Genomic DNA, 12,859 nt, shown 5'->3' on the forward strand with positions numbered 1-12,859 from the left:
TTTTGTGTAGTCCCTGCTGTTCTGTCTGAAACACTATTGCCTACATTTAATTTAATTCTAACGCATTGTATGATTACTGCAACATTACATTTCATTTGAAATCTAATCTTCAGTAGTAATATTAAGACAATTGCTCTGGACAAAATGCAAAATGTGTAGGGCAGCTGAGACTTCTTAAACAAATGGCACCAGTGTTAAATTGCTACTTTACTTCTTCATTCTATTTCTATATTTTCATTTCACTGCTGTAATATTTTGCACTTTGTGTTGTACAGTCAAAATAAACCAGCAGGCTGATGGCAGTAGATTTAACTGAAGCACTTAAACTCGTGCCATCTATGCCTGCATGCCAAAATTATGTATTATATTAAGTGTTGTTCACACTTTCTTACATTCACAAAACAGTCACTCTTGTTCATTGTGTTTTATACAAGAATTTCTTTTGTACTTCCAAGGAGTTAAAACAATGTAGCAGCTGACATTAGTTAGCTGGCTAATTATCAGATATACTGTATCCCAGCAATGCTGCGAACTTAAGCTAATTAGCTTGTTGACATGAAACGATACCAGTAGCGCTTATCTTACCAACATTCTCTGCCAAAATGTCAGGATGCACCAGTTAGCGTCCGCTTCGCCAGTGGGACTTGTTATTTATGCCTTACCTTTTTGGTAAGAGTATAGCAGCATACATACGGTACACAGAAGGCCTTACCCAGCCACACTAATTCGCTCAGCCTCTCTACATCCAATTATTTTTATTTCATGATGATTATAGATTTTTCTTCCCCTCTCAGAATAATTCAAAAGCAAATCAAATAGCATTACCGGCCAAAGCCCCAGAAGCCCAGTGCTGATGACAGCCCGATGGTCTGCATGTAGGAGGACACACGTGTACGTTCTTGCTGCCATTTCACACTGTTCTGCTGACTGACAGTTGGTCTTGGTAATGAGCATCAATGTGCCGCAGCAGCGAAGAACAAGACAGCGAGCTGGGAAACATGGATGTGGACAACACAGGTTTTAAAATAGACTATTCCAAAAATCAGATCTGCAGCTGTGTTATGAGGAATGAAACGCATTTAACGCGTGTGTCTGAATGTGTTTGACATAATTTTGTCAATCGTTCAGTAAGAAGACATTAACTTGATGCGCGGGGAAAAATTAAGAAAAAAAAAAAAAAAAGAATAACTCCAAGCATAAAGTACAGGGGTGAATAATAAGTAACAAGAAGTTAATCATCAAAACATTTTATAAAACTCAGAATGCATTAATTTTAATTGAATTCAAACTGTTGTTGCGCTGTGAGAAGTCTACAGCCAGAGCCACCTCTCGTCAACAGGGGACCCTTGGCATGTTGTCATGGGACAACATAAGACACCTTTGAAATTGTACTACCACAGTGTGGAGAGAACCTGCAATACATAAGGCGGACATAACCCTCGCATACAAAAACACACTCATGTAGTAAACATGCCTTCCTTTAATAGATGTTCTTTCAGAATTACACTCTCAGACAATGATAAAATTCAAACTAATCTAAAATGACAACAATTTTCAGTACATTTCAGTTGGCTTTACAGACATGAAGGTTTTAGGAATAATGAAGCCAAAGCAGCAAAAAAAAACAACAAAGCTCACTCAACACATAGAAAAATATATATGATGTTAATGTGAGCTGTGAATGAGTATATATACCAACATGAAGTAAACTGACATTCTTTTATACACAAATGTTATTTTTCCAGTGCACAGGAAAGAGCTTTTTTTCTGTTCAGCAGCAGCTTAATTGCTTCTGAACAGATTTTTGGATAACAATCTATGATAAAGACAATATCTGTATTCTGTATCTGTAATTCCTAATGATCTTATACCTAATGACTAACCAGTCAGGGGCGGCCTTCATGAAAAGAATCACTCCTGGTTCCAAAAACCCAAGATGGCGACGCCTGTAAAGCGACACTCGAGGCTTCTAAATGGCTGGCCACAAACTACCGGTTGTTGCTGTGTCTGATGGGAATGCCATTAGTTTTGCTGATATTTGCTCCTAAAACAAAGTGAAATTTTTACCTTCTGGCGAAGCTCAGATTCAGCCTTGTGTGACAGTAAATGTTTGCACAATATTTGATGTCAATCATCCATTAGCTGCAGAGAAATTTCAGTGTAGATAAAAATGTTAGAACAACTGACTGACGGCACCACCACTACTGTCATGCTGCTAGCATTGCTAAAAAGTTAATGGAATAAAAAGTTAGTGCAGTAAATATCATCTTGAAATGCAGAGAACATAACTGAACTACAACAGTGGATTTATATTTAGCCCAATATATGTGTGATTAAGGGTTAAATTGGGATTTGTTAGTGGGGGGGCTCTGGGTTCAGGCATTATGTTAAATACTCTTGGTGCTCCATGGCCGATGGCATGAGCACCTCACAGCCCCTGATGACATATGAAACCACATCCATTCTGAAAAGGTACAGGTGCTGAATTACTCTACTTCTTAACCTGATTAATGTTTATAAATGACTAACATCCTTTTAAGTTTCCAAGTTTCTACCATATCTATTACATGCTAATTCTACTACTAATAAGACTATTTCATTATGAAATACATTGTAGTCCCACATAGTTCTACCATTTTTCCTCAAAGTATTTTAAAACCTCCGATGAGACTGAGGGGTGACAATAATGTCAAACCAAATAAACAACCGGGGATTTGAGATGAATAAAAACTAGGCATATAAGAGTTTTCCAGTTCAGCAACAAAAGACCACAAGATTTGTGATTTTCTCACAAATCCCCCAAATCCACACAGTGCTCAGCAGGAACCTGTGTATTCATTCTCACTCTGACAAGAGATAGACAAGATAAGACAACATCTTTTTTTTTGTTTGTTTGTTTGTTTTTTTTAACTCCAGGCACTTCACCAGATAAAGTGTTGATTAATCTTGATCCCTGTCTTTACACCCCTGAGACTTTCTTACTTAAAATATGACAACCAGGTGGATGACTGACATTCTTCCACAGCACAGCAGCAGGCAAACCACATCTCCACATCAACATGTGCAAGTGTTGCTGAGAATGACAGCTGGCTTCTCATTTCCTTTCCTCCTCTCCTGACTCATTTTATCATAATACCAGCAGCACCTCACGAAATACAGCAGTTGTGATCCACATACTGTAGTGTCTGCTACAGGGGCAGTGATAGTCCACATAGAATTACATCACATGAGTAACGTGTTAACTCATGTAAACTACTTAAGTACTCAACAATTCTGAGGTAATTAACTTGAATATTTAAATGTTATGCTAACTTCTGTTTCATAAACTTGTAATTTATAATAATGTATAATTTGTAATATTTATTTATGCGTCAGTGCTCTCATTAATCTTGGCTGTTTCTTGCAAAAAAAAACTCATAAACCCACAGTCTAGCACCAAATGGTACACAGACACAATCAGCAACTAGCTGATGAACATAGTGGAGCATTTAGCAGCTGATAAGATATGTTCCTTGGGAATTGGTGGAGCCCAAAACGGAGCTAAAGGTAAAGTCAATATTGAACTAACAGTTGGCCAGAAACACATATCATATCAACTTTTAAAGGTGACACTATGTCAGTGATGTGTTTGCAGTTCGTCAAAGGCAGTAAAAAAAAAAAAATGTTATTGCAGATTTATGTAAAAACAACACTTTTTTCAGCATTCTTTTCTCCGATATATTGAGGTGCCAATATACAAGGACTTTACTGTTGTAGCTTCTTGACCAGAGTGTGTGAAGTTACTAAGGACGAACACTTTGTGGTTTTTAGTTTTAGCCAGATGTGAAAGTGTCACAACATAAAGCGGAACTCTCTTCTCTGCTGCCGTCAGAATCGCTAAGGCCACTAGAGGGCTTTGTCAGTTCAACGTAAACATAAGTTGTTTTGAGGGAACAACTTATTGTTTGAGGAGGTAGAAATGACCAAACCGACATTGTGGTTTTGGTGGTTTTTGACCACATATGGTCTTTTACCACATATGGCACCTGGGGAGTAAGGGAGCACCTTATGGACTTGTTGCCTTCTTGGATCCAGAAAACCAAATGGTGGGAATAAACCCTGAAAGCCCTGAGGTGAGATCACAGCTGTCAACTTACAAACCATTCACAACTCCAAATATAGACATCAAGTTTATTCCTTCTTTTTGCCACCACATGGAAAACTTAAATTAGCTATAAAACTGAAGTCTAAACATATTTTGAAATACAGAAGCTGCCTCTTAAGTCAGCATCTTCAATTTTCAGCTATGGTGCAGTTTACTTCAACTCAATATGATACTTATTGGAGTGGATAATTAAACATAACACTATTGTAACTGTCATCCTTGGTTCCAGTGGCGACTTTTCAGAGGAGACACTTTTAGGCATGAAAATGGGAGAAGAAATTAGAAGGTATTTTTTTTTTTTATCTAAAAAAAACATCAGCATGGGTCTGACTTGCAATCTGCTTGTGACATTCCTTCCCCCTCTTTCATCAGTTCTTGTTCTCATTATCTGCTTCTTTTGCTGGCTCACTTCCTCTCAACATTACATCAGCTCACCTCAACCCTTATTCCCTTTCTCTTCCAATTTTGTCCAGCTTCACAATATCTTTCCTCTTCCTCTCCCACTCTTCGTTTACACTTCAAAGTCTCTTGCACTCATAGTCATGAGCTTACTCTCATTTTCTAAATCAAGTGCTCTCATGTCTTTATGGTCCTTGTCAGAGCCACAGATGAGCTAGAAACAATGATGCTTGGACACAGATGCAGTCCTAAGTCAGTTCTCTTGAAAGGAGCAGCTTTTTTCTTTGCCTTGCGCTGACTATATTTACATGCTTAAAAATGTTAAATTATTTTTATGCAATTTGCGGCAGGACCACACTCTTGTTAATGCATTTGCCTCTTATGTGATCTAATGTCATTTTTTAGTTGGTAGTATTATTGAGCTGTTAAGGACGCTATCGTGTTTTTATGTTGAAATGAAATAGTGAGGAAATGCGAAGCGTCTTCACCTCCAGTCGAGCCACTTCTGCTATTAAAAACAGACACAAAACATGATTATTCAGGGTGGAAGGAAATTAATTAAAATGGATGGTCATGGCATTAACAGTAAAAGCCCCTCTGACAGGAAAAAAGACGTGAGATAGAAGATAATTCGTGCTCAGGGACTCGAAAAAAAATTGAAATTTGTATTCATAGATTAAAGATTCGTCAATTCGTAGATTTATGACTATTTTACGAACTTCCTTACTTGTTTGAAATGTTTTATCAAACGAGTGTAGGGGCTAGCTTGTAAGCAATGCTGTAGGCACAGGCATATAGAAACTGCACAAAAAAGCACCCACCTCAACTCTAAAGCCTGCACAACTACTCTGCATCCAATTATGTGTTCTTATGAACACATGTAGCCTTGATTGAACCATAAAGTTAGAATTCCTCTCAGTTTCTGTGGCTGTAGCACAAGATCCTGACCCGACCAGATAGGCCCACCTACTAACATCCCTCCTACGAAGGCTGCTCTAGAGCATCACATTAAGGGAGCCACCAATCAGGCCAATGTCCACAGCAATGTTTTAGTACACCGCTGTGGACAAACTGAAGTTTCCAGCAGCTCTCTGCAATGAAAATAAAACAACTGATGTATACAGTCTTTGTGCCTGTGAAAACACATGCTCAAAATTTGCTTACCCGCTGCCTATTCTCAGAGTTAAAACCTGAAATGCCTCCATGTCTGAAAATAAACTTAGTGGTTTTTAGAAACACTTGAGAAAGTTTAAAGGTACCCTCCACATAATATCTGCTCCACCAGGCCTTGCCACTGACACGATGGAAAGTGCAGCTCAGTTCATTTTTCATGTGTATACAACCTCAGGGTTGTGGTTTGGGTCATGGCATGCCTGTTTAGTGCCTAGTTTCTGCAAATTCAATGGGTCTTGTTGCCATGCGGATGAACACCACAGTACTACAGTTAGAGTACATTCACATCCATGTGTTTCAGCAGAGGAATACCGTGTATATTCATCAGTTTTTTTTATCACTCCATTTAGCCACCTTTTTATCATAAAGAGGCTCTGGGAGCTTTTCTTCAGATCCACAAGCCCTTCTCTACGTGAGATGTTTTGATTGACAAGTGATCTGCTGCTGTGCTATCTGTTGTTGCCATGGTGACTCAGTGACTTTTGGCATACTCTATCAAATGAGTGTGTTTTTGTTTGTGTTTCCTTTTCTCTCAAGTCAAGCAAGTCGTATTTCATCCCAGTGAAGCATTTTATTAGTCGTTGTCACAAATGCTATGAGACATCAGGGAAGTTCCTGCGTAGAGGTGTGAAGCTGCAGTTCAAAGCCATTCAGCTGAACTGTACTGTGTACATGCTTTACAAACATAATAATGTGTGTCAAAGGTGACTGCAACTCACAGACAAAAACATAAAGAACTGGCCTTACCAGAAAACGTGCAGCAGTGGTCTTGGTTCAAAGGCTTAAAATGATGAACTGTACGATAATGTTTCCTTGACAAGTGACCTTTTACTGAAAAACCTTTTTAAGGAGAAGGTCATGGTAGATGGTAGGATGTTGGGAATGTGACTATGGCACGTGACATGCAACATGTCACTGCTGCGCATGCCACATACAACTTGTCACATGTTTGATCATGACCACAACTTGTCGATAACCTTAGCCAAACTGTTTTAGTTGCTTTAAACCTGCATTCATTGATTTTCTGGCAACTTGGGGCAGAGGAGAAAGCTGTAAACACACCGCTGACATATTATTACCTCATAAGGTCGATAAGGCAAATCTCAGAGCAAACATTCGCGTATTCATACATCCAGCAGACATGAAGCAGCATTAGCAGCATTAGCTGCTTCATGTTATTCATTTGTAGTCCAATATTCACTCATTGTTGCAATTCTCCAACTGTTCAGGGAAATATCTGGCTCTTTAGCAGTTAAATTCTCAACTGTGCTGACTAGTGGCTAACTTTGTCTGCTGTTTGGTGTTGTTGATAACGTCTACTGCAGCTGCAAGTGCCGATGAGAGCAGTGAGAGTGAACCAAAACTGTGACCAAAGTTGAGGGCCATAAAAAACCAAATCAATTTTTCTTTGTTTAAAGACGCTAAAAAGCGCAGAGGAGTTGAGGGAAAATGTAGAGTTTAGTAATAATTCTCTATGGGTTCATCACCACCAGTGATACATTTCATTTCATCCATTGTTAATGAAAAAATATCAGGTAGTGCAGCTTTAACTATAGAGTTGGCACTTAAGAGAACATTCATTTTAAGCAAACAAAACTCTTACATTGTTTCTTATGCTGTGTCAGCCAACGTTTTCTCCACCATTTGCCTGGATAATTATGTATTTACTGGCATGGCGTGTATAAATCTGTGTGTAGGAGGGGCTCCCTTGTGTTTGCTGTTGGTTGTTGTGACAAAAACTCTTGTATGATTTTTACAACCACTTGCATTTTTTCACTGAGCCATACAGTATATTGTTTATTCCCATGCTGACATATTTCTAAAAAAAAAAATATCCATATGATCGCAACCATTTATAACAAGTCTAACATTTACCTTACGGTCTCTGTATGGTCTTCACTATACAAGCAGTTACTGCAGAAGCAAATGCTAATGGAAATATCATAACTAGATAGAGCATGCCTGAACAAACCCTCAAAACCACAAACCCTGTCACCCACATGTCACTCAATATGTTAATATGTGCTATTCTTAGTGTTTAGCCCTTAGCTGTCACAGATATACAGCAATGTTTAGCCTGTACACACTTAAACATTACATGTCACAACTTGTTCCCATTCATGTCAGCAGTTTGGCATGAAGCTTAATAAGAAAAAGAAAAAGTGGAAGTAAATAGGCATGACTGTAAATAGATCATTAATATTATGTGTAGTAATTGTGGAGTTAATCATAACATTTCCATAACTGCATATTAATTTTCTTAAAGTTTTGAAGGGTCCTCATAAACATCAAACAGTTTGCTGTCAGCAGCTTGAGTGTGTAGCAACCAGTCAGCTCAGTTCCTTTCAACTGCAGTTTTGCGGAGGTGGCCTTCAAGGCGACAACAGCCAAAGAAAGTAGCTGAGCTGGAATATGTAAGACCGTGACTTATATGAAAACGTCTTCAAAGGTAAGCCGATTAGGAGAGAAAGACGTATTTCACTGTACAAGTCCGTCTGTGCCGCGTTCAGATGATTTGTGTACAATCACACAATCTGACCAATGATCTCGAGTTCGTGCTGCTACTCTTTGAAGCTTTTTAGTTACAGCATAGATCATCAGGGCAAATTAGCCTTCATTTGGTCCCTCTCTCTGATCTCTGTGTCTCGTCCCCTCCTTTCTCTATCAGCTCTCGGAGACCTGCTCTTTTCATCACGACGACCGTTTGATCTGAGCCTCTGAGCTCTGGTCTTTACCACACAGACAGGGACTGATAAAAAGCGTGTGAGAAGACTCATTGTTTTCAAATTGTATTGTGCTGCCCATTTTCTACTGATATTTGTGTTATCGTCTGTGTAATTATCACCCCTTTTAATTTACTTTCTATGTTGCTTTTATCAAACCACCTCTTTGAATTTAGGAGAAAAACAGCACAGGCACACTGAAATGTAATGCTTTCTCATGCTTCCTTCCTTCCTGTCACTACAGACAAGACCTGGCCTGCATATTAAAACTAGAGCTGTCGTACTACAGTGCCTTGTCTGGTGCTTATCAATGTACCAGTGGCAGACCCTGTGCCTGTCAGTGTCATCCTTTCATGTTTAATCCACCTCCATGGCACCATCAAAGACAGTCGTGGCCTTAAATGGCCCATAGGTCGACTGGTTCATTTAATGCCATGTGGCCAGACTGAGCCTTGGTTAAGCGATCATCTTTTCTACAATCCTTAGCTGGTTCTTTTAATAACACCCTCAGCAAGCTTGAATCATAAAACATCTTAGAAGTACCAAGAAATTGGTTTATAGCTTGGTGAGGATTAACTTTTGAATTAGAGAATCAGAAGGGGTTTAAAGGTAGAAATGCACATTAAACCTTTTAAACATTAAACGTAGAAATTTAAAAGCTTTTGTATCAATTATTGATGTATGATAGTAATACTGATGTAATGTATTAACTACACCTCCTCCTCCTCTTTTTGTGCACTAGCTAGTTGCTAGATTTGACGGTGCTGGACAGATAGTGCATTCAGTTTTGAAAGCTTTAGTGTTGCAAACTGCTGCTTGTTGGTGAAAACAAATTGGAATGCAAAAGTGCTCCAAGCTAGACTCCTGGCTGGCTGCCGTCAGTGTAAACTGCTGATATAAGCTTAAACTATTCTTAAACTGTGTTAGTTGTGCACATCTTTCTTTTGAAAGAAAGAAACAATGAGTTGTTTTCCCTCAGTTTGCTTTGTTCTTTTTCATTTTTTGGGGAAAGACATGGCTCTATTACAGTGCGCATTAGCACTCCCCCATCTACAGTCATTTGGCTGATTAGCTGTGCTTAAGAGACAAAACCTAGTGAAGGGACGGACCAAACCATTTTACATCTTTTGTAAGGGAAGAGCCCTCCATCCACCCCACAACACCCCTGGATCAGGGTCTATAAAGATGGGTTTCACTTTATTTTACAGTACAGTTCTGTTATAATGTGTCACAAATTTCCCTCTAAGAAAGACTAATAAGGCTCTAACAGTGGAAAATAAAGTTTCCATATCTTAATGTTACTTGGGTCCAATTCTGACATGGCAATGAACGGTCTGATAATTGGTATGGGAGTATACGGTCGAACCATTTCAGCTATTTGTTACCACCTACAAACTCCACAAACTCTGGTGAACATCCAGGATATCAGGTTTGAGGATGTTTAATGAAAACAATTTCCATAGAAATACAGTGCCTGCTACTAATTTTCACTTTTTCAGATCACCGTCTTCTGGTAATTTAATACTTTCTAATTAACCCCCCAAAGCGTAATGTGATTATACCCCAGGCGTGGGTGTATTAATGGATGTATTGCCAATTTGTGGCAATGTAAAAGTATTGCAACCATTTTTTCCCACCAGTGTTTTCCTTCATGTTTTTGTTCTCCCCCATGGGGCCCCTAAGGGGCTCCGTAGTATCACATAAAATTTTGAATACCGTGAAAATAGGATGAATCAATGGCGTTGATGTTGCCAGCTAAGTCTTCTGCTTTGCCTGATGTGTAGACTTTGCACTCAGAAAGCAAAAGTGTTCAAATCAATCAAAATGGCATCTTGCTAAAGAATTCTATATGAAAGTGTAGAGACGCCCTCTGCACCACAGCACTCTCACGTTTACTCACTGCTTTGTAGCTCAGCAGAAAGGAGCAGCTAAAAGTTTTTTACAACTGCATCAAACACTATAGAATCAACTGTTGTCTGGGGGGGGGTAAGCATGCCTGGCAGGTGGTTGAGCCTTATTCTACAGTTTAACTTTAATGCTGGTACCTGTACATATTACATTGTCTTTTATTGTATGTGAACAGCTGTCAGTACGTTTCAAGGACGAATGAATCCAGATAAATAAATAACCCAACATGAGGTTAACCAGCTTATCAGCCAGACCACCAGGAGCCTGCTATCATCTGAAATACATTTCACTCGAGTCTGCCAAACAACAAATACCCTAATGCCATGTAATGTTTGTTTTTTTTTTTCCCTCTGACACCTATTCTAATTTCTCTGTGTAATGAACTGTACACAGACAAGCTTGTCGACAGCAGTGACAGTAGTGAGAACGGTGTCCCAGCTGAATTTGCAGCTGTGTCCATGAACAAATAGACAAGCATGAGGATGAGGTTAAAGGACTCAGCGGTACGATGTGTGTTTGTTGGGTCAGAATATTTCTCTTTTCTCTCGTTTTGTGATTCTCTCAGTGCTTGTTGACCTGTAGCCTCCTGGTGGTTGGGTGCAGCAAAAGCACACTGTACACAAGAAGAAAGTATGTCCTTGAGGAAAATTAGGTCCACATACTAATATTTGTCAGTATATAATAATAATAAAGAAAGAAAAGTACATAAGATGCTGCTGCAGGTCTCTACATATGCAGCGAGGTGGTTTTGTGATCAAATTGCCTATAATGCCCCCAAAATCTATTTCTACATTATAATCCATCCATAGAAAACAATGATGTAAAGTCTTTAAGAACAGACAGACAGATTGACAGACAATATGACAAAAAATATTCCAGTTGATGAGGGTTATTGGTCAAATCTGCCATCAATGGGGATATTTTTCTTAATGTTCATTGTTGATAAACAAGTGAATTTTTACCAGAGAAAGAAAAAGTGCTGGAAGAAAAGTCAGAGGGTCACCAAAGCCATGGAGGTTGAGATCCTCTGGGGACCATGATTATCTTAAAACAGGTCAACCTGATGTTAGAGGAAAAGCCAGGGGATCACCAAAGTCATTTGGAGACATCATCTGGGGAACATGAACATCTGTAGAGAATGTCATTGCAAAACATCCAGTTGTTGTCAAAACCTGCTTAAGTATGGTTTGTATGTTTTAAACAAGTCTGCAAGCCTGTTGGAAATTAGAAACAAGAAGAGCACACATCATATTTTTTCTGAATTTGTTTTATATTCTATATATGACATTCACAACATAAATATAGCAGCAAACAACTTCCTGCTGTTTAAAGATACAGTGGAGTAATGGCATCATGACCAGGGAACGATGTCAGACTCAGGATGGCCATGCGTGCATTTTAGTGCAAGCGAGAGCTCGAAGCGTCCCAGAGTTCCCCCAAACAGGGAAATAACAGTCTTCTGCCTTCACTTGAGCAAACCCATCCGTGTGCCGTGTGCCTCTCACTGCTCTGTCTCAGGCTCTCCTGCTCCTGCCGCCTCGTCCCTGCTCTCTCCCCAGATTAGACTGTAGCTGGCCTCAGTGGCAAGATCAGAATTGCAAAAATCAATATTCCAACCAACAAAATAATAGCCAAGATGTACATCCTCTTGCTTGCCTAGTGTACTTAACATTGTTCACAAAAGGGTAACGTTATTGTGTTGCTTATCTCATCAGTAGTTGTTTGTCTCAAGCATATTTATTTTGGTCTGAGATGCTGGAGCTCTGCTGTGAATACTTGTGGTTCTGAATCTCATAAAGAACCTTTAAGACCTCTGGTAGCTGGACATCTTGACTTATTTGAATTAATCTTTAAAAAAAAAACTCTTACTGCACTGGCCACTAAATGTTTCGAGCAAAAGAAAGCTCACCTCTGTGATATTTTCAATTCAATTTGATAGGGCATTTTTGCAGTGTGTCAGTAGTTAACCAGAAACCATTGTTACACTTAAACACAAATGCAATTTTTTTCAATATCCCAGAGCTATGTGAGCTATGTGCCGTAGGGCACATCCCTTGTCAGCAAATAAAGGGATAGATGGAAACTCATAAAGCTTGTAGACTTATGGGGCACACGAGTAAACAGCCCTGCCTTGGTGCCTGTTGCCTAGCTACCGCCTACATCCATCCTGTATGATTTTTATTCTATTTCATTTCTTTTATCTCTTTTTTTTTTTGTCTGAGTAGAAAGAAGACTTGAATGAAGCTGATTACATCACATACATGTGTGTAAGGGTACACCATGTACTGGACACGTCTTTATGTCTCATTGTTTTATTCCATCCCTCCTTTTATAGGTTTTCCCTCTCAAGTCTCAGTTCCACGCTAGTTTTTAAAAGGACTACTGCCGAGCTAATGATGTTGAACTTTATGCACTGAGATAGTTTTCTCTCAGTGGAAAAAATTAACGCAAGCACACAGCAGCCTGAGAAGACAGGTTTCATAAGGATTCAAATGCCACTTCAGAGTCGACG

The sequence above is a fragment of the Pempheris klunzingeri genome, chromosome 10 (assembly GCF_042242105.1).
Source record: "Pempheris klunzingeri isolate RE-2024b chromosome 10, fPemKlu1.hap1, whole genome shotgun sequence".
NCBI classification, from domain to species: domain Eukaryota; kingdom Metazoa; phylum Chordata; class Actinopteri; order Acropomatiformes; family Pempheridae; genus Pempheris; species Pempheris klunzingeri.